This window comes from Marmota flaviventris, chromosome 4, assembly GCF_047511675.1.
Source record: "Marmota flaviventris isolate mMarFla1 chromosome 4, mMarFla1.hap1, whole genome shotgun sequence".
In the NCBI taxonomy this organism is placed as follows: Eukaryota; Metazoa; Chordata; class Mammalia; order Rodentia; family Sciuridae; genus Marmota; species Marmota flaviventris.
Window position 1 is genome coordinate 88,278,169 of NC_092501.1, and position 9,279 is coordinate 88,287,447.

At 44.6% G+C, this 9,279-nt stretch overlaps 1 pseudogene; it reads left to right on the forward strand.

The window, feature by feature from the left end:
• Positions 1-7,471: 7,471 nt before the first annotated feature.
• On the forward strand, positions 7,472-7,965 carry LOC114097573 (MORN repeat-containing protein 4 pseudogene; annotated as a pseudogene).
• The last annotated feature ends 1,314 nt before the right edge of the window (positions 7,966-9,279 follow it).

Sequence of the window (9,279 nt, forward strand, 5' to 3'; positions counted from 1 at the left end):
TATATCCATCTAATTTGGATATATCATCTGTAGTTCTGGGGAGACATTAGAACTGGTGATAAAATTTGAGAAGCCTCAGCAACCAGATGCAATAAACGACTAAGCTCTATTGCATTTTAACAGTCAGAGAACAAGAAATACAGCATATTAGTTATCCATTTGTTATCCAGCATTACAACATATCCAGCATAACAAATCATCCCTAATTTAGTGGCTTAAAACCATGATAATTATCATCTCTTCTAGTTTTCTGGGTTGGGGATCACTTGGCTGGGCAACTCTGGCTCTCACTAAGTGGCAGCTGCAAATCAGCTGGGACTATAATTACCCAAAGCTTCCACCAGGATGAAGGATTCATTTCTAAGTGTCTCACTTTTTTTTTTTAAGGTTACTATAGCTTTCACTTTAGTCATTCATTATTATTCTGTGCAGTTGATGTAGTTTTATTTTACAATGAAAAAGTTTTTTTAAAAAAAACAACATTACAGGGGCTGAGGCTGTTGCTCGGTGGCAGAGCTCTTGCCTACCACCTGTGAGGCACTGGGTTCAATCCTTATCACCACATAAAAATGAACAAATAAAATAAAGGCATGCTGTCCATCTACAACTACAAAGATAAAAATTCAAAAAAAACCACTAGAAGCAAAGTTAAAAGACAAACTGGGGAGAAATATTTAATTTCATATTATGAACAAAGGATTGCATTTCCCCCCCTCGATAATGGCGCGGCGGGGGGGGGGGGGGGGGGCGGCAGAAAGAGTCCCTAGAAATTGCTAAAAAGATAAACCACCCAGTAGAAAAGTGAAATACAAGAGTTTCTGAACAGGAAAAACAACTGGCCCTTCAACAAATGTAGAAAGTCTTTGTCTCGCTCCTGGTAAGATAAAGGCAGGTTTTTGAAACAGTCAGTCTCTTCCTAAAGATCCCTTGAAAATCAAGGTCAAACCTCTTTTTACTTCCTGGTTTAGAACCTGCTAAGGGCTACCCACCTACTCAGGTGTTTGTTTTGTCTTTGAGACAGAATCTCAATATGTTGCCAGGCTGGTCTCAAACTTAAGGCCTCAAGTGATCCTCCTGCCTCAGCCTCCTGAGTAATTGGGACAACAGGCGGGCACACATCACACCCAGGTAGGTGTTTTTATTTTTATTGACTGGAATCATATTGTAATCATATTGTATTGGCCATGTATTATCTTTTCCTCTATCCAGTCAGTTTTGTGTATCTGGTGACCCTGAAGCCCTATCTTTTGTCTTTCACTGCCACTCTTTGTTCAGTGTTTCATCATCCAGGAATGGCACTATAGTTGGCTAATCTATGAGGCTGTTTAATTGTTCATTTAACATAAACAGCCTTGTACCTGTCCCCTGGGAGAGGGTGTCCTATGAGAACATGGGCCTAGAAGTAGTTCCAAAGAAAGTGTCTTTCAGTATTATTCAGTGTATGAAGAAATATTTATAGCTCATATTATGAATATAGGATTAAAAACTTTGAACTTCACACCTAACAAGATCAAAACCATGAAGACCAAGGACATTTTAAGGAGGGGGCATTAGCTGGAGGGGAGGTTGAAACAGGGGCTAATTGTGAAGGAAGAATGCCTGAGAACAGGCAGCCAAATCCATGAACAGCTGTGCTGAGTTCCTACCTCCATGGACACACATCAGGCAGCCCCAGGCTCCAGGTGCTTAAGTTTCTCTTGGGGCTTGGGAGCTGGCTTTCACCCCAGTCAGTTCCTGGGAGCTGGCTTCGGCCTCCACAGACTGCGAAGAACCAGGATTCCAAACCAGTCCGGGGGTCCTGTGGGGCTGCAGAGAGCTCTGGCTCTGGAGTTTTGGTAAGGGCCCTTTTGCCTGTGCAAAAGCTGACTCACAGGGCCCCACCTCCTTTGGAGTCTGGGCATTGACTCTCACCACCCTGAATGTCTGAAGTCCTTCCAGGGTCTTACTAGCATACACACATACAGACCTGGGACTCCATGAGAGAGGCATACTGCAAGGGCCCTACTGACTTGGCACCTATTGCATAGCGAGCCTTTTCCAGCGAGAGCCAGCCCTTCTCCACTCGGGCATTCACTTCCAGCTCCTCCAGGTCTCTGAGCAGCTGCAAGATTAGTGAGTCTGGCTCCACCTGCAGGTTGGGCACCACCATGGGCCAACCACCAAAAGTGTCTCACTTTTGTGACTAACAAGTTGGTGCTGGCTGTTAGTGATTGGATCCCCTTCATGAAGGCATCTCCATAGGGCTACATGTAGCTGGTTTTCCCTAAAGCACCAAACCAAGAGAATAAGGCTGCAAACCCTTTCTTGACCTAGCCTTAAGAGCCACTCACCATTATATCTGCTGTATCCTTTCTATGGATTTCACAGAAGTAACCCTGATTTGATGCAGAAGGATGCTACATTAGGGCATGTGGTCCAAAAGGTCACTGAGGGCCATTGCAAAGGTTACCATGAAGACCACCCAGCAAAGGTAACTAAGAAGCAGTCATGATCTAAGAGGAAAACCAAGAGAATGTGATATCCCAGAAGCCAAGTGAAAGATGAGCAAAATAAGGCGGCAAGCTCCTTCTAGCAGAGGAATCTCTCAGTCTGGTTCATGAAGTTTCTTTTTTCCATTCCCTAGTCAACCTGAGCTCACAAGAAAAAGATCACTCTCACCTCGTATATCCCAATAACACACTCTTCCTTGTGAATGATTCTACAGAGAAGCCATGGAAGTAACCATTTGTGTCACTCTCACCCACCTCATCCGTAGTGTCCCCAACAGAAAATACACCAAGCTGTTCTTTTGAACCATACCCAAATTCTGCTGCAAACTTGAAAGGAATGTTTTGTTTGTTTGGGGGGTACTGGGGATTGAACTCAGAAGCACTCAACCACTGAGCCACATCCCCAGCCCTATTTTGTATTTTATTTAGAGAAGGGTCTCACTGAGTTGCTTAGTGCCTCACTTTTGCTGAAGCTGGCTTTGAACTCATGATCCTCCTGCCTCAGCCTCCCAAGCCTCTGGGATTACAGCCGTGTGCAGCTGCACCCAGTTGAAAGAAACGTTTTTTTGCACCCAAGAATGGAAGAAGCGTGAATGGGGCTAAAAGACACGAAGTCAGTGGGGTAAATGTTGGCAGATAGAGCAGCCGCCGCTCTCCTGACAATTTCAACTGTCCTGGACCTGCCTCCTCCCTTCCTCACCAAACTGGGGGCTGGGGCCTTGTGGTGGATCCAGAGCTGGGGAACAGACATGTGGGGGAGGAGAAGACAACTGGGGGAAGGGCAGGAACTGGTGCCCCCAGAAGCTCTCTGGGACTAAACTGATTTGCCCATCTCAGTCCACCTCTGCTCCCAGGCTAGAGGAGCTGGAAGCCAATTCTGTTGACTTCAGCACTTTTGGAGACTCCTCTGACCAAAGGAAAAAGGAGAGCATGACACCAAAGCCCTGGAGAAGGGAACGGAACTCCTTCCAACAGAAGGATCTGCTTGATCTGGTTCCAAGAGGTTTCTTGTTTCCACTCCCTGATCAACCTGATCTCCCAAGAAAAGGGTCACTTTGTACCCTTCCAGGTATTGTCTACCTCTGATGCCATGTTGACTTTTCCATGGTTTATGGTTATCTATTGCTGCATAACTAGTTACTTAAAACTTAGTGCCTTTCAATCATAATGAATATGTATTATCCCATATCATTTTCATGAGAATGGAGGCGCTTCCCTGGGTGGTTCTTGCTGGGGTGCACTATGTTAGAAGTTGGGTTGTTGGTCAGCATTGCAGTCTTCCTAAGGCTTAGCCATAGCTGTAGGATGCCCCTCAGAACAGAGTACTTACCTGTATATTAGTGGAGATCTCCATTCCAGAGACAGCTCTCAGCTCTGTCAGCACCACAATTGCTTCCCCGCCACCATCAACATAAGTGACTGCTGAAAGGAAGGAAAGGACAGCTATATGCCTAAGATGACCTCTCTGAGCCTGGGTAACATATGGATACCTGTCTGAAAAAAAAAATCTCTCTATTGAATTCTGCTTTAGTAATTCAATGAAATATTGCTGCCAGGACCCCAGAGAACACAGATTTCTCAAGGTCTGAGAATTTACCCAACTCTTTTTTTTTAAGCAAATTTTTTCTTTCTTTCTTTTTTTAATATTGTTTAGTTGTCAATAGACCTTTATTTTATTTACTTATATGGAGTGCTGAGAATCGAACCCAGTGCTTCACATGCTAGGCAAGCACTCTACCACTGAGCCACAGCTCCAGCCCTGGATTTACCCTACTCATTTTTTTAATTAATTTTTTTTAAATTTATATATGACAGCAGAATGCATTACAATTCTTATTACACGTATAGAGCACAATTTTTCATATCTCTGGTTGTATACACAGTATATTCACACCAATTCGTGTCTTCATACATGTACTTTGGATAATAATGTCCATCACATTCCACCATCATTTCTAACCCTATGCCCCCTCCCTTCCCCTCCCATACCTCTGCCCTACCTAGAGTTTATCTATTCCTCCCATGCTCCCCCTCCCTACACCACTATGAATCAGCCTCCTCATATCAGAGAAAACATTTGGCATTTGGTTTTTTGGGATTGGCTAATTTCGCTTAGCATTATCTTCTCTAACTCCATTCATTTACCTGCAAATGCCATGATTTTATTCTCTTTTAGTGATGAGTAATATTCTATTGTGCATATATGCCACATTTTTTTATCCATTCATCTACTAAAGGGCATCTATGTTGGTTCCACAGTTTAGCTATTGTGAATTGTGCTGCTATAAACATTGATGTGGCTGTGTCCCTGTATATGCTGTTTTTAAGTCCTTTGGGTATAGACCAAGAAGAGGGACAGCTGGGTCAAATGGTGGTTCCATTCCCAATTTTCCAAGAAATCTCCATACTGCTTTCCATATTGGCTACACCAATTTGCAGTCCCACCAGCAGTGTATGAGTGTACCTTTTTCCCCACTTCCTCGCCAACACTTATTGTTGTTTGTCTTCATAATAGCTGCCATTTTGACTGGAGTGAGATGAAATCTTAGAGTAGTTTTGATTTGCATTTCTCCAATTGCTAGCGATAATGAACATTTTTTCATATATTTGTTGATTGATTATATATCATCTTCTGAGAAGTGTCTGTTCAGGTCCTTGGCCCATTTATTGATTGGGTTATTTGTATGGCTCAGTTGGTAGAGTGCTTGCCTCGAATGCACAAGGCTCTGAGTTCAATCCCCAGCATTACAAAAAGGAAAAAAAAAAGATTTACCCTACTCTTGAAAGACAAAAGGCTTGACAACCTTGAGCCTGAGTCCTCAAAGCAATGGAATTACAGTGGCCTCTCTCTAGGGAAATGTACCTCCAGGCCAACTGGTGTCATGGGATTTGTGCTTTGCTGCCCCCTCTAAGGTCTGGCCTTCTGGTGAAATGTTCATTCTTTTTTCTTTCTTCTTTTTTTTTTTTTTTTTTTTAGTACTGAGTACTCTACCACTGAGCTACATCCCCAGACCCATGTTCATTCATCGATGTTATACTTTAGAACCCCTTGCCTCCAGGAGCCCTAGTGATACATTGATAATAAAAAATTAAGTGACAAGGAGTCGTCTGGAGGGAGTGTCTGTTGGACAAGAGTGTGAGATTAGTGCATGGATATTGTTACAACCTAAATAGGACCTTGAACCTCCAGCTCAACCAAATTATGATGTCCCCATTTTCAAGAGAAGTAAGCAGGGTGACAGACTCCAAACAATATTGGCTATTCTTAAGAAAGTCAACCTCAGGGCTCTGGGCCTATTGAAGAAGAGATGTGTTGATATTCACATTGACATGAAATTTTTATCATTGCACATCTCCTGCTTAAATTTGCTTTTGCTTGAAAACCCACTTCCAAAAATTACATCTATACTAAACATGTACAAACTTTTTTCTTGTCATTATTTTCCAAACAATACAATATAACAACTATATCCATAGCATTTACATTTCACTAAACATTACAAGTCACCTAGAAATGATTTATCATATACCAAAGGATGTGCATAGGTTCTATAAATACTATACTATTTGATACAAGGGACTTGAGCATCCTGAAAATTTGGTGTCATGGGGAGGGAGTTTCCTGGAACCAAACCTGTGGGTACTGAGGAGTCACTTACAGATATGAGAAAGTTTTTTTCAACTCTACCCACCAAAGGATTGTCTATTATGATTGGCAATGTCCATGGTACCTCTGCCTCCCACCCACTTCCCTTCTGTCCTCTCATAGAAGGGTTTACCTGAAAGCTAATAAGCTTGAGTTTCAAGTATCTCACTTACCTGGGCTCTTTCCAGGCCTTCAAGGGGGCGGTAGCAATATATTCAACAGTCAGATGTTCTTTTAAAATTTTTCAAAAAAATAAAAATAAAAATACTTAACAGCAATGGGTTCAACTCACATTTTTCACTTGACTCCCCAATTGCTGAGAGCCATAGCCCAGTCAGAATGACGCATGGCATTTTTGCCAGAACGGAGTGGTTGAGAGGTGACACCAGCAAGCCATTGAGATGATAATGGTTATGTTAAGCTGTGTATTCAATTGTAATGTTAGACCCCTGCTGTCCACCTCGGCCTGCTACTTTGGAGTTCTGGCGGGGATTCCGGAGAGTTCCCATTGGTTGGGGAAGTGCTGGAGGAGGGATTTCCAGTTGGTGGTTCCTGGAGGAGCCGCCTAGAGTTTGGGAGAGTTCCCAGAGCGTGTGTGAAGTGTGCTGGTGGAGTTCAGAAATAAAGTTTGTTCCTGCTTCAGTGGCTCTTGATTTGTGCCCAGCCAGACTGCGGCACCCAATCACACTTCCCTTCCTGCAGATGGAGTACCAGAGGCATCCTAAATCATTATCACTCCTCACTAAATTAATTTCCAAATAAATATTTATCTTTATTCTTAATTTTATATTTGTGCTTGTGCATTATTTTTCTTAAAGACCTTCAAGCACCACAAGCCAGGCTCCCTCTGTCGACACAATCTCTTTAATAAGACTGTCTCCAAGTTGGCTCTAACGATCTGGACAGAGTGGCACCTCTGGATCTACTCCATGGCAGACAAGCCTTTGGGTCAGAGCTGAGTCCAGAACTGCTCAGGTTTTAAGAATCTACAGGTGGCAAAAGGTCAAAAGTGGTGACTAGAGGTCTCAGCCGCCGAAGTGACAGTAGTCCCGAAAGGCCAAGCCCCTTTCGGCTGGCAGCACCGGTGAGAGGGGGCCGCGAGAGAATGGTCAGCCAGGTAGGGACAGAGGAGCCAAGCAGATGACCTGGGCTGGGCAGCGCGGCTTCATCCTGATGCCCTGACCTGAGGGCGGCTGCCTGGGGAGGGTACCAAGCCCAGCATTCGAGTTTAGACCACTCGTTGAGTCTCGGGAGAGCGCGCAACACCCGGGTTAGTGGTCAGAGCATGAGGGGCTGCGTCTGGAGGGAATGACAGACTGTGTGAACAGAAGAACCTGCGGGGCTGGAGAGCAAACCCAGGTTTCATCTTTTTCTACTGTAAGCTGTCACCATGACCCTGACAAAAGGTTCTTTCACCTACTCCAGTGGGGAGGAATATCGTGGCAAGTGGAAGGAGGGCCGCAGGCATGGTTTTGGTCAACTGCTGTTTGCAGATGGTGGCACCTATCTGGGTCATTTTGAGAATGGGTTCTTTAATGGCTTTGGGGTACTGACCTTTTCAGATGGTTCAAGGTATGAGGGGGAGTTTGCCCAGGGCAAGTTTAATGGCGACGGAGTCTTCATTCGGCATGACAACATGACCTTTGAGGGGGAATTTAAGAATGGCAGAGTAGATGGTTTTGGCCTGCTGACTTTTCCTGATGGTTCTCACGGAATACCCGGCAACAAAGGTCTATTTAAGAACAATAAGCTGCTATGGTGGGAGAAGTGTTCTATGGTGGTTCAGCGGGCCAGAGTGCCTCCAAGTCCGCCAGAAAACTCACTGCTTGATGGGGCAGTGGGCACAGCTGGAATAGTGTCAGTAAAGCCCATGACCACCTGAGATGAACAGAATAAACCAGATCTCAGATGAGATGAGGATAACCACAGAGCCGAAGCCTGTGATGTGCCCCCGTCACCTGCCAATCAGCAATTTGATCACAGAAAGTGCTAAGGATTTTTGCCCAAAGACCCCGCAGTGGTTAGCAGTTCTGTCTTTTCCTGATGCTTATTTGCTGAAGACAGGAGCTGTGTTTTCTTACTTGTCAACATGTCCTTTCCTGAGATCTGGGGTTACCCAGTACAGACTGGCTGCGGCCTTCACTCCATTTACTGCCAAGTGATTCAGAATCTCCTCATTCTGCCTATGTTTGGGGCACATGACCCTAGCCCCCACTTAGGGCCAATGCTGTGTGCTGCCCTGGCAAAATGAGGAACAAGATAGACAGTACAGTGACCCTGTGAAAGTCGGGCCAGAGCTTCTCTGTACATGAGCCCCTCATTCAGTGCAGTTTGAATCCTGGCTCCAGGCTCCCACTTTGTCTGATCAGACTAGTCTTTGTGTCTGCTTATTTCCCCTGTGAAGGATCTGGTAAGAGTGTTGTTTTCTTCTTTCTTGACTTTACAAGTCATGTTCCTTACCTGAGTTAGGGCATATAATCCAATCTCCATTTGTGTCTCTCCGTCCTTAGAGTCTATCAGACAGAATCCCTTTGTGGCATAGTCAAGAAAGAAACTGATGTAATAGTAACCTTGAAAGTTGTATTCGTTACTCACTCCAGGTTAAGGGGCAGATATATCCAGCCTCGAGGCCTTCCTGGGGAGTGGACTGAGTGCTGGGGAAGGCCTGCATCGAGGCAGTTATTTCCCTGTAGGTAGTAGATCAGACTCACCTACACCCTGGGTGTAGGTAGACTCACACCCACCCTGGGACTGCGGTGAATTAAAAGCATTGGCTGTTCCTCGCATTTGGCTTGCTATGACTCTCCCACCAAGAGCCTTGATCTTCAGGCCTTGGTCAGATTTTGGCAGGTGGAATCCCTGTACAGTTCATCATGAGGCCTCCAGTTACTGCAGGACCCAGACACACCCCCAGCTCCCATTCTCACACCGAATCTCCCTCAACAGCAGACTGTGGTGGAAATTATAACTGTGTGCCTCTATTTATTCTGTGAACTGTATTGTAGAATCAAGTGTTCATAGAAATAAACAAATCACCTATAAAAAAAAAAGTGGTGACTAGAATATCCAGCTGTTGCTTGGCAATAGTCCTACCATAATAAAGAGAAAGTGAAATGGAATGGCAGGGGAAGACAGAATTGTCAT